At 28.2% G+C, this 13,818-nt stretch overlaps 1 protein-coding gene across 2 annotated transcripts in view; it reads right to left on the reverse strand.

Moving 5' to 3' along the window:
* LOC147804241 (uncharacterized) overlaps nt 1-8,351 on the reverse strand; it is a 52,613-nt gene extending 44,262 nt beyond the window's left edge. For both annotated transcript variants that reach the window (XM_087152101.1, XM_087152100.1), the window contains exon 1: nt 5,754-8,351. The gene's annotated coding sequence lies outside the window, so the exon portion shown is untranslated. The remainder of the gene's footprint in view (nt 1-5,753) is intronic.
* Nucleotides 8,352-13,818: the final 5,467 nt, after the last annotated feature.

Raw genomic sequence — 13,818 nt, forward strand, 5'->3', positions numbered from 1 at the left:
ATCGCAAAATTTGAACGAAATAGATTGAATAGTTACTGAGTTAGCAAATTTCAAAACGCTGTATATTTGAACTTTGATTTCTCTAGAATTATTCCACCAATTTAGTTTAAGTTTTTGTATTTTGTTGTTTAAAATTACATACTTAACAATACCGTACAATTCAATTTCCCTTCAGTAGATAAAATATATTATAATAATTATTATTTTACATAAAATTATATTCAGATAACGGAATTTTGAAATTGTGTGTAAAAACTTTTTGATTTGCTTAGCAATTTCCAGGGATATGGCGAAATACGAAAAAAGTAAAATTAACATGGATAGGTCCAAACTTTTAATGGCTCTCCTGTATAAATTATTGGGACCATATTTTCCAGATTTCGGCCACCCTCTCCCTTATTTCAAGGGTGAGAATACCAAAACTGCTGAAAAATTTTTTTTTTAAAAATATGTTTTTCTTTTTTGACTCTTGATTTCTGACTTTTTTCATGTTCTTTCTTGATTTTGATATCATAACTTGAAACATCGTCAGCATTAATTTGAACAATTTATATTTAAGGTTAAGTCTTTGAACTGCAAAGGTTGAGTATGCGAAAATCCGATCATTCGATTATATTAAAAGTTATTCTGAACGCTCACTTTTTATTTTGCGCACAGCACATCAAATTTGGCCATTTGAGTGAGAACTGAATTAGAACACTGACTCCCCTTATAAACAAATTATTCATTTGGTCTAAAATAAATTAAACTCGTATTACATTATTAAATATACCTACTTTTTCCACATTAATTTTAAATCTAATAAAAGTTTTCCATTGACAAATATACGTAATTTTCATTTGAAATATACTATTTAAAATCAATTAATTAAAGTGACTTATCTCAAGATAAATAAAAATCCCATTACGTTGTTACAACATTTTCAATATTCTATAAGTGAAAAGGGGAAATATAAGTTAAAACTAAATTAATGAAAATAAATTGTTACTTTTTACGTCAGTCGTGAAGTCTTCAAAGAATCTCTGATGGGGGATCCTTGTTTCTGTTTATAACCTCGTTGAATTATAAAATCTTAAAAAAGACTTACACTTTTAAAATTGAGCTAAATTTAAAATTGTCCTCGAACATGAAATAAAACAAAACACACACTATAGTCAAGATCAAGTCGCACTCTAAAATCTGTTTAAGCTTTAAATGTTCAATTAACAAGTGTAAGCAGGAAATGAGAAAATTGATGTAGCTCCTAATCGCGTAATTTTTTTTAAAAAAATATGCTAGATAAGGAACCTCCCTTTTATTCGCCCTCCTACTTTTCTGTAACAGAAGTTACCACAAAGGACAATTTAAAAGTTTCAATCTTATCTTCCGTATATAGAGAAGTAGTATTTTTCCCTGAAAAAAAGTAAAAGTTCAGTGGGGATTTAGCGATCCCCAAGATGTTTCAGAGATGAAAAGGGTGCTTTGACATGTGAGTGTAGGAAATCATTTCGTTACGGTTGTTAACACAAAGCTTCCTCCCAGCTCTAGTTCTGTATTTCAGGTCTCAGCTATTCACCGACTATATACTAGGTGGTTTGTTAAGAAAAAGCATTGGTCGTTTTGTGAATGAGTACACAACTTTCTTTTTCGTGTCCGCGTGATTGAAATAATTGTAGCACAATATCAATTTAGTTAAAATCAATTAGTTAAAACCATGTAATAAAAATGGAATTATAATGTGTTAAAAATTATGTTTATTAGAAAAAAAATTTCCTTGGTGCTTCGTGGTGCCCCCCTTACCTCTGGTGCCCTAAGCACGTGCTGAATGGTTAATCCGGCCTTGGATACAGTGTTTACGTACATGAAAAGTTTAAGCACAACAATCTTCACAACAGTCAATGATTAGATGATCATAGGTGGAAAAAGTACAGTATGAGATAGACATATCGTTCGTGGTGTCTTTCACACGATATAAAAACACTTGGTTACAGCGAGAGCACCAGTGAGCATAGCGTGTGACGAAACGATATAAATCCAAGTGGCGAACAATTATATGCATTTGTTCGCTAGAAATGTCTTCAGGATCAGCTTCAGTGTATACACAATCACGACATAGGTTAACAGGAGAGTCGTCGACAGAATAAACGACGATGGTGGCACTTTGATAAGGACGATGAAAAAGCATTTGCATGACGCGTCTCCAGGTCCACTCTTCGTTGTACAGGAAATGGCGACCCCAGAGATTAACTTCTCCGGTATCAAAAAAGCTCCGTAAGAAACGGATTCTGACAAGATCTGAATCAGGCATGAAGCGAAGACGGTTATTAGGATGATAAGCGCTGTATAAGGAAAAACGAAGCAACTCTCGTTTGAGAGCGATAGGTATGTCCAAATCGGCAATAATTGAATAGCTTTCGATATTGCGAACAATAGTGAAAAAACAGCATAATTTTAAAGAATAAGCCATAGAGTAACGGAGTTAATCCACGAGACGTCTTATGCGAGCTGCAGACAGGCACTGAATGATGATTTTTACTTTGCATTTAAACTATTTATCCATCAGACTGTGTGAACATCTACAGGAAAACTATGCAACTGCGTAATAAGAAACACTTCCAAACTTCATTTCCAAACACTTGTTTAATCTTGCGAATTGTTTCCACTTGCGAATCACCAAGATTAAAACAAAATTTTATGCAATAACGCTGTGCGACTTTTTCTGACATTTTAAAAAAAATAAAATCCAACGACACTCACTTGCACCTGTTCAATCATGAATGGCCTGACACCGACTGACTTGTATTGGAGCTGTAGAAAAAAATGAGCATGCGCACTAGGCATGCTCACAACCACACATCGAGCCCCGCCCCCATAGCTGCGTTTGTTTGACCAATAAAAATTAAGGTCGGATACTTTTTGATCATACCTCGTATGACACTGCTGAGGAAAACACTTTCTTTAAGCAGATGTCCAACTAAGAGAGACACCTAATAGCGTATTTAGCTATCATCATATTTTAGCATTAAAAAGTATTAAAATCATTTTGAACTTTTTAGAAATTAAATAAAAATTTATGGTTCAAGAAGTGTTGGGAAAAAAAACTTCATTCCTTGATGTGTCTCCACCATGTCGTGGTGAGGAAGTATGTGATACTGCTGAGGAAAACACTTTCTTTAAGCAGTTGTCCAACTAAGAGAGACACATAATAGCGTATTTAGCTATCATATTTTAACATTAAAAAGTATTTAGTTGATTTTGAACTTTTTGGAAATTATTAAATAAGAAATTATGGTACAAGAAGTATTAGGGAAAAAAAACTTCATTCCTTGATGTGTCTCCACCATGTCGTGGTGAGGCACACTTTCTTTAAGCAGGTGTCCAACTAAGAGAGACACCTAATAACGTATTTAGCTATCATCATATTTTAACATTAAAAAGTATTAAAATCATTTTGAACTTTTTAAAAATTATTAAATAAAATTTATATATGAATGAATTATATAATTCTATAATATCCAATATTGATAAACCTCTTAATTCTTTTCTAGAAATTATAAAGTAATTTATAAAACCATCCAAATTAATATTTTTTGTATTTTTGTAAATATCAAGTAAATTAACTAAAATTAATAATTTAAGATCATTGCTTAATTTTTTCAAATATCTATTCAAGAAATAATTATAGAAATTTTGGAAATTAAGGTCCCTGGTATCATTATAAATTATATTCAAATATATTGCACTATCTTCTATATCAAAATCAAATATTTCATCACAAATTAAAGTTATCGATTCCATTGTGATATATTTTGTATTTAAGTGATAAATATTCATAATTTATTTATCTCTATAATATGGATACAATTATCAAACATATCTTTCTATTTTTAAAGATTATATATATAAATATTTTAATAGCAATATATAATATCAAATAAAGACACACCTTTTAATTCATGACGATTCCGCGTGAAATACTCTTTGAATTCATTAAAATTTTTGGTTTCTCTGTATATCTCTTAATATTTTATCTAAAAAGTATTTTTTAAATGAACTTTCTTTTTTATCTTCAAAGAATTCCATATAATACTCGAAGAAGCCTTCAAAATTTAAATCTTTAGTTGCAAAATACATAGAATTTAAAACTTCATTCTCTTCTTCTTCATTATCACTTTCACTCAATTCAAATTCAGGAATAGCATTATCCATTTTAACTTCAGCACTGTATTCTTCAGTACTGTATTGTTCGGTAATCATTTCTTCGTCTGATTCTTTTTCCATTTTTATTAATTTATAGATTATTTAATTTTAGTAAAGTATTAGTTAAAGTTTTAGTTAGTATTTTGAGTAAAAAGGTGGAAAAAGGGGGTAACCCTATAGGAGAGATCAAACTTAAAAATTTTACAGAAATTATTTTTAAGCCACGCCCACTTAAAAATATTTTTTTTTAAGTTCATAGTTTGAAATTTCAGAAAAGTTTGGAATCAGTTTTCTGGGTCTGAAACTCGTCTAAAAGTCAGATTTCGAGGTTTGATGAAAAACACTTCGTCAACAGTGTTTTTAAAAAAAATAAATGAGTTTTTTAAAAAAAAACTGTTGATGTTACAATAAGTTGATTTTGACGTAAAAACACTTAATTATAAAGACGTATTGATTTTAATATGTTGATTTCGATCAGTTGATTATAAGATCAAAAACTTGATGATTTCTATTGTTGATGTTGATATAAAAACTTGATGATATAAAAAAACCTAGTGATTTTGAAATAACAGTTTATTTTTTTAGTTTCAAAATAAGTTTGAAATGAGTTTTTCTGGGTATTGCTGATTTGGATTTCAAAGCTGCTGATTTGGATTTCAAAGCTGCTGATTTGGATTTCAAAGCTGCTGATTTGGATTTCAAAGCTGCTGATTAGGATTTCAAAGCTGCTGATTTGGATTTCAAAGATGCTGATTTTGATTTCAAAGCTGTTGATTCTAAACATAAATGCGGCCGGTGCGTCGTCAATTTTGAGCGTTGTCGATTCTAAACGTAAATGCATTCGAATAAAATTTTTAATTTAAATAGATTATTAAGTATTTCAAATTCAATACATATCAATGTTTTTTTAAAATGTATTTTAATGAAGTGAAATAAAACGTTAATTGAAGTGAAATGAAACGTTAATTGAAGTGAAATGAAACGTTAATTGAAGTGAAATGAAACGTTAAAGTTTCTGAAACGTCTGATAAAATTTCTGAAAAGGATCGTTTTTCTTAAAATCATTCGAAACTAGTAAAATCGTTTGGAAATTTTTAAAAGGTTGCTTTTTTAAAAATGCAAATCATTCGTATTCTTTTTTGACTGACTGTAAATGAATGTATAACTCTGTATAAAATGACAATACTCTTCTACTTTCAAACAGTGTTGAACCATTTCAAATGTTTAATGTATAATTTTAACATGTCATGTTAAAATCTACCATCTCTAGATTCAAATTTTCAATGTATAATTTTAAAAATCTAGAGTCATCTTAGATTTTTAAATACAAAATGCTTGTCACAATAAAATAAAATTAAAAAAAATAAATAAAAGTCATTTTTAATGGACTTGAAATTCCAAATTCTATTCATTTGAATTCACTTAATATTCTATTATGCAGAATAAAATTAATTTAAAAATAATCATAAATATTTCATTATTTAAAAATATTCAAAGTGTAGAAATGAATGTAAATAAATTCAAATAGTAAGGCTAACATTCATTAATTAAAAAAAATAAATAAAGATATTTACAAAATTTCCATCTCCTGATGTTCTTTACAGGAACATCGTAGAGAGAGAGAGAGAGAGAGTCTTTGCAGTGGGACAGACATTTGCAACACTGGATGGCAAGGCAGAATATTTATGTTGGCACAGTCCCGATGTCATCGCATTTCCCCAGTAAAGCTTATTTTCTATCATTCGCCTCGTGACACTCCTCTTTTCGCCAGGCACCCAAGTCCCATAGAGCTCTTCGATGAATTTTGGATTGCATCCTCAATTCATGTCGATCTGTTGGTGAGATGGGGTATAAGAAACACCGTGGGCAGAGATCGAGTGTCCCTTTCCAATACCATCTCACCAAGCATTTAATGTGAAACGTACACTCACAATCCAGTTGGTAGAACTCATCTCCTTTTGCTTTCAATTGATAACACACTCTGCATAGGGGTACGGGAGCCCTTATAGGTAGGTCCTCATCATATCTCATTTTATTCAAATAATATGGTGACTCAGTTCTGTTCGGTAGCTGTTGGTATCCTCTCAGGAGTTCGTAATAGAAGCACTCTTCCTCATATATTTTTCTATCGAATTCCATTTTTTTTGTTGAAAAAGAACTGAAAGAAATAAATTTTTTAAAAAAAATACAAATGGAATGAAACAAAACTAAATAAATAAGCTATCTGCATTTAAAAAAATAATAATTCAAAATTAAACTTTTAAAATTGGATTTTTTAAAAAAAGATAAAAAAAATACTTTTTCCTGCCAGATACAATATAAAAAATTTGTACTTTTTTCAGCAAATATTTTTATGAGAATTTTAAAATCCTGTTCTGCAATAATATCTTATTCAACTTATATCATAATAGGCTTTTTTTGGTTTCAAAATTTGATCTTAAATATTACTAAACAAATATAAAAGCAGAGTATAAGATAAACAAAACAAAGTTGTGTTCAAATAAAAATAGTCAAAAACATTTGTTAACCACAAACAAAAGCTACTGTACTTTTGCTTTATTATTAAGCTGTAATTATTCATTAATTAAACCAATACAAATCCAACCCACATTTCTTTAGATTTATAGATAGGTTTAAAAAATTATAAATTTCTTTTTATTTTTAAGAGCACTTTTTTCAGCAAATTATTTTATGAGAAATTCAACGTTTTTTTTTATTTCATTCATTTAATGTTATTATGTTAATGTAAATGATGTTAAATCATTTAAAGCTATATTTTTTATTTTTTGCAGAACCAGATTGATAATTTAGTTTCATCATTTCGAAACTATCAAGAAAATCAAAATTTTAAGATGTAAATCGAGCAGTTTAAAACATCAACATGAAAGATTGTTGCTCTCGATCTACAGCTTTACATATTTGTACATACCTATATATTAATATATAAAAAATAGTAGAATTATTGACAATAATAACTCTTAAAACCAGAATTATTTAAAAATATATAATACAAAAAAAGGATACAAAATATAAAGTTTTCTTTGGACCATCCATTTTCTTTTGGTATCATTCCTTGTGTATGCTCAATAGCCGGTTCTGTGATAAAGAATCATTGATGTTACAAATGGATTGATAAATATAGAAAGAATTATTCTTTAACATGTCAATCGTTTTTAGAAAAATAAAGCTATTGAATATTTAATTTTACTGCTTTCCATTCATAATTTAAATTTGTTGATTAAAAATTTATATTTTTACAATCCACCTTAAGGAAATTTGAAAAAAATTAAATAATACATTAAAAAATACATTATTTTATGAATCAATTTTTGCACATAAAATTATATTACTTTAAAGAATAAATATAAATCTAAAAATAATATATTCTTTTAATAAAAATAATAATGTAATCTTATCCTGCTGAAAAAATAAACCATATAAAGCAAATAAATATAAACAAATTAAGATATATACAAATTATTAACTATGATCTAATAAATGAAAATAAAATCCTACAAATTAAAAAAAATAAAAGCTCCCATTTCAACATTTTCCCATTAGACTAAAAAGGCAGATTTTTGAAGTTTTCAAAGACTTTACGTAATCATGATGAAATTTGCTTTTGACAACTAATCTCACTTACTATGTAATCTATTAAATAGCATTTGTCTAATAAATCTTATTAGCAATATTTATATAAAATAAACAGATGCAGTTAGCATTTTATTAAACGTTAAATTTGATTAAAACAACAAAAAATATCTAATTAATATAGAAGAAAAATTTAAAAGTATTTAAATAAAATAAAGTGAACTTACTTCTCAAAAGGTTTTTTGCTTCTTTATATATCAGTTTGTAAATGATGTGTGACAAACTAACTTCCTCTTTCCCACACCAACGCAAATCCGAACACCTTTTTTTGATCTGTGCTTGTTTTTATAGAATGATAGACATTTTTTTCTTTTCCCCCGAATAGAATCCCGCCTCTTCGCCCCTTCTCTCTTCTCATGGAAGCGCTGGGAAAAGAGCGTTGGTTTCTGAGCATGGTCTCATTATTGAATCTCAACGTTCAATTAGTTTGCTAGAAAAGCGTTTTTTTTGGTTTTCATTTGTGTGTAATGGAAATTCTAATTACATATTTTCATTCAAAAAATCTTTCAAAATATGATTTTACTCCTCTATTTCAATTAACCCGTAATTTGATATCTAGGTCGTGTTAAAAATATAAGAAAATGTTTCACAATATCTACTAAGATGACAAATTGTATGTCAAGCAAGGATGATAAAAAGATTAATAGTTAAAAAGATAATTTATTGCGATAATGAACATTTAGCTGTATGCTATTATGTGTTCAGCAATCTAAAAGATTTTTCGTGGTTTTCCTTCACATTTAACGTAACATTTGATTTGTTTAAATTTCAAATTAATTTTAAATAATATATAGGATACCTCAAAAAGTTTCATAAACATGATTTTTCTTTGATATTTAAATTGCAAGTTACTTTGATTTCTGGGTCGTGTTGATAGTTAAAAATATAAGAATAGTAATTCACAATATCCATTAAGATGACAAATTGTCTGTCAACTATGATAAAAATTAATGGTTAAGAAGATAATTCATAGCTTAACTGTAATGTTATTGTTCAGTTATCTAAAAGACTTTTTCGTGGTTTTCCCTTGCATTTAACGCAACATTTGTGCTGTCAAAATTTTAAATAATATATAGGTTATTACAAAAGCTTTTATAAACATGATGTTACTTTGATATTTAAATTGCAAGTTACTTTGATTTCTGGGTCGTGTTGAAAATATACACCGAAATAATTGGCTGTCGGTCAAAGACGTTAAAAAATAATTTATTATATAAAAAATTTTCATTACGATTATTGAGCATTTCCTGGAATTCTTTAAACGTTAAGCAATGTAAATAATATTTTCGTAGTTTCCCTTTACGTGAAACACAATATATGATTTTTCTTTAAAAAATTCATAAGGGTAACAATGTTTAAATATTTACATAAATTATGAGATATTTTATCATTATTCCTTGAAAACAAAACAAATGAAGAGTATTTGATTGTGGGCAATTCATTGTGTGAGTAACATTTACATATGTTTAAAACAAACTACTTTTCTAATTTTTAGGATTTTTACAGTACTTAAAAATTTTTCATCTAAATACATTTTGAAAAATTGCAAAATTATTCAATTTAATTTGTTACTTTATGGAAAATTCAACTCTAATGTGGGAATGAAGTTCCATGAGGGAATGACGTCACGTAAAACAGGAATTTCTTTCTCCTGGAACACCCATTCTTGGAAGAAACGTGAGTTTTTGAGGACTAATTACAATATTTCATTGATAAATGTTTATTTTTTTCCTATTTTATACGAGAAGATAAAATTTTTTTAAAAGATAAACGTGTTTGAGCCATTTTTAAGACGATAATTAAAAGAGAAATGCTTTATTTTATTAGTGTTTGTGATTGAAAAGATCGAATTATTATATTTAGTTTGCTAATTGTTACAATTTTATATTTCCTGGACTATATTACTTGACCAATACCCTCAGCTGAACCATAGTAGAGGGATTTAATTTGGGGGCGGGACCCGTAAAAGTGACGTTATCCCCTGCCAGTAGTAGGTAGAAAAAAAGGGCTTCAACGCCACGGATTTTGCGGATTCAGGAGGATTCCAAATTAAGTATTTAAAATTATTTCATTAAATAATTTAACTATCTATTCGTTCCTGTTTTAGCCAAGTGAAGGAAAACACTCCTTTTTTTGAATTTTAATGTGTATGTTTGTGAGTTTGCTCCCTGCATGGCATAAAAAAGAAAAAGATGAATTAATATATTTTTATTATAATATAAATAATTTGATAAAAAAAATAATAAGAAAATAACACTTCTATTTCTTTTCCCTGTAAAAAATTTTCTTCTCCCTGTAAAAAATTTTAAAATTATAATATATATATATATCAATAATAATTACTTATATTTCTAACTATATATCAACTTATATACTATATATTACTTCAATTTTTTATCTTTTTCTTTTTGGGTCAGTGCCCTCTTGATTATTAAGTTGAAGTATCCCAGGGTTGACAGTAAGTGATCTCTGTTGGAATCATCTGGAAAAAAATTGGTCAATAAATTATCCTGATTTACATAATATAAAAAAATTTTACAAATTATATTTTTTAATTTAAAACATTATTATACTTTTTTGACGAATTGTGTATCCTGATCATTTAATCTATATTATAATTAAATTTAAAAATTTTTTGCATGATTGCAATGATTGATTGGCATGAAACTGAAAACTTAAAATTTATGATTGATTATAAAGATATTTACAAAAATTTATGATTGATTATAAAGATATTTACAGTGAAGCATTGTCATTCCTATTCATTTTAATGTAAAAATATATCGTTTATACGACACACAGAATCGGTTATACGTCGGTTTTTACATTTTGTTCACGTTTATTTAATTTGATATTTTTTTCTGGTCAATTTTAAGAAAGGGCACCAACATGAGAATGATACAGAAAAGGGTGCCAATAGAAACGCTTGGATGACGACCGTAATTTTTACTAGATGACTGAAAAAACTAGACAATGTCATGAAGAGGCAAAAACAAAAAATTTTGCTATTCATCGACCAATGTCCAGCCCACCCATCGGATACTAATTATTTTGGAAAACGTAAAAGTTCTCTTTTCATGTAAATTGCACAAGTGCGCTTCAGCCATTAGATTTGGCAGTGATTAGAAATTTTAAATTGTAGCATAGAAAGCAGTAAGTTCAACGACGTTTTTCGGTGGTTCCTTCGGCGTCGTATTAACGATGCTCTACTGTATATTAAAATTGATGATAACTTACTAAACGCTCTCAACAAGAGAGCTTCCTGTGAGGGGAGGCAAGGGCAAAAGGCCCCCCCCCCCTCATTGTTGTGGCTTGCGTGCCTTGGCAAGAGGTTCCAGTGCTAGTAGATGGTCCTGGTTGGAAACTTGCTGCAGGGGGGGGGGGAGTTGTTCCAGTGCTAGATGATGGTGCTGGCTGTAAAGTTGCTGCAGGGGGGGGGGGGAGATTTTTCTGTACTTTTTTCCTCCTTTGAACTTTCATCATCAGATGACGATGATTCACTGGGTATATTTTGGGTGTCACGGTAAACCTGCCCCAAGATCCTACCCCTAATTTTACCACCTGGGGATAATTACAGCTTTAGTCCTCTCTCCATCGTTCATGTCGGAGTCTAGTGGCTGATAGGGGTTGTTAGGTTTGGTTAGCTATCGCTTACATTTCTCGCCTTGGTGATAATTATTTAACACCAAAGCACTGTCCCACCACATGGATGCGTTTATCACAGCTCTATCTCTGATGATTTTGCCAACCAACTAAATAAGGAAATAAGATATTCGTTAGAACTCTCGCTTGAAATCTTGCGAATAAAAATAAGTAAAAGTTTTACTTATTTGAAATGTGATGGCTACGCTATCAGTATTAATGATACGAGTGATAATGATCAGTATTAATGATATTAATAATAAATATTATTAAAAAATTAAGTTGTTTTTATTTATTCTTTTTGTCAAAAGGAATTGTTTTTAATTTATTTTCTTTGATTGTGCAGGTTCATTCATTTAGATATTTATTTATTTATTAATAATAAATATTATTAAAAAAATAAGTTGTTTTTATTTATTCTTTTTGTTAAAAGCAATTTTTTTTAAAATTTATTTTCTTTGATTGTGCAGGTTTATTCATTTAGATATTTATTTATTAATAATAAATATTATTAAAATATATATATATATATTTTTTTTCTTTTCGTCAAATGGAATTTTTTTTATTTAAACTATTCATAAAGAAATAATAAAATAAATGATGCTTTTGCTCTTTTGCCTCCTAAGAAAGTTTTCGATTCTTTCGAGAATATACATTTTTCACATCAGTGTTTGTGAATACACCTTTTAAAGTTTTGAATTTGCTTTTTTGTTTTTTTTATCTTGAAAAATTTCTTTAGATTCAATTCCCTCTTTGACTTGCCTGCTTGGCAAAACTCTTGATCTGGTCTGTTCCGGATAAAATGGATACAAATGTAATTTGACTTTAATTTAACTTACTGCTAATAGACAGAAACAACATATGATTTTGTTTAATAGAGCAATGAAATCAAATGATCATCAGCTAAAAAAATGTTTAAACATGAGAAAAAATTTTTTATAAGTCCTGTATAACCAAATTTTCCATGTTTCTCCTATATATGAAATATGTTTAATTTGTAATATTATATTTCGCACACGAAATTAATTTATTTAGTTAGCTTATGACTTTAGTGTTTTTTGATCATATTTGTTTCTATTTTTAACTCCTTTTTGTTGTTATTATGTGTTTAAAGTTAATAAGGCTGCTCAATTTTTTTATTAATAAGGCTTTTAAAATTCCTAATCAAAGTCGAAAGAATTTCTTAAAATTATAAATCGAAACTATATATGAAATTTTGACAGCTTTGTTTTTATTTCAAACGTGTGCATTTAATTTAACGAAATAAAAATAAATAAAAAAAATGGAAAAGTATAAATAACTGACTGAATCAAATAAAAAACTTCGTTGTCATATCATGGTTAAAATAATTTGAGTATAAATAAATTATTTAAAAATAAGCAAATTTTTAGTTTAAAAGGTAATTATGCTCCATCATTCGATCATGAGACTATTTAACATCTGTTCCTAAGGATCCGAATTCCTTTTTATTTTACTTTATAGGAAAAATGATATATACTTAATACTTTCATGTGATATGCTGCAATTTTAAATACCTAAAAGATGATTGAAATTGTCAATTCAAAAAACAATTAATACTTTAACAATTAATACGCAAAAAAGTAGTAAAAAAATAATTGTCGCAAAAAAAAAAATAATATTAAGTAAGACTGAAACAAAAATGATATCAAAATATGCTGAAGCACTAGTGAGACAGGTGGGATGAAAGACATCGAAAACAATTTGATTGAATAGCAAAACTAGAAGGTGTTTCTAAAATCCGGAAATCAATCAGGCTTCGATTTTTTTTGTCACGAAATTTAATAGGGGCTATTCGTTAGATTTCAATATGGGTTATGTTTTTTCTCTTAGATTAAATATTAAACATTAACAAATATTTGTCTTTTAAAATCTTACTCTCTATAATAATTATTAATTCTATACTCATTCTATAATAATCTTATAATAATTATTCTATAATTGTAATTCTAACACTAAATGTTAATTGATATAAAGCTTCAGTGTGTTCCATTGATATATTAAATGTCTTCCATCGGCGGAGCCCCGACATTACGATTAAAGTTTATTAAGGTAATTACGAATATTATAACCTAAAAACAGACTATTTTTAAAATATTTAATTCGAAGAATGTAGATTTTTCATCGTTTTATCATTTTCAATCTTAAATAAGGTTTTATATCCGACAGTTAAATTTGCAGTCCTTGTGTTATATCTAATCTAGTTTTGAATTTATTTTTGGTGCATATACATAAGCTGAAAACGAATAAGATAAGCCGAATTATGGTTTACTTCTAAATGAACTGAAGATACTTGTTATAAGCGTTAAAAATGGTAATTTGGAAAGC

Source organism: Parasteatoda tepidariorum, chromosome 9 (assembly GCF_982258835.1).
Source record: "Parasteatoda tepidariorum strain Cologne lab strain chromosome 9, Ptep-v5.0, whole genome shotgun sequence".
NCBI classification, from domain to species: Eukaryota; Metazoa; Arthropoda; class Arachnida; order Araneae; family Theridiidae; genus Parasteatoda; species Parasteatoda tepidariorum.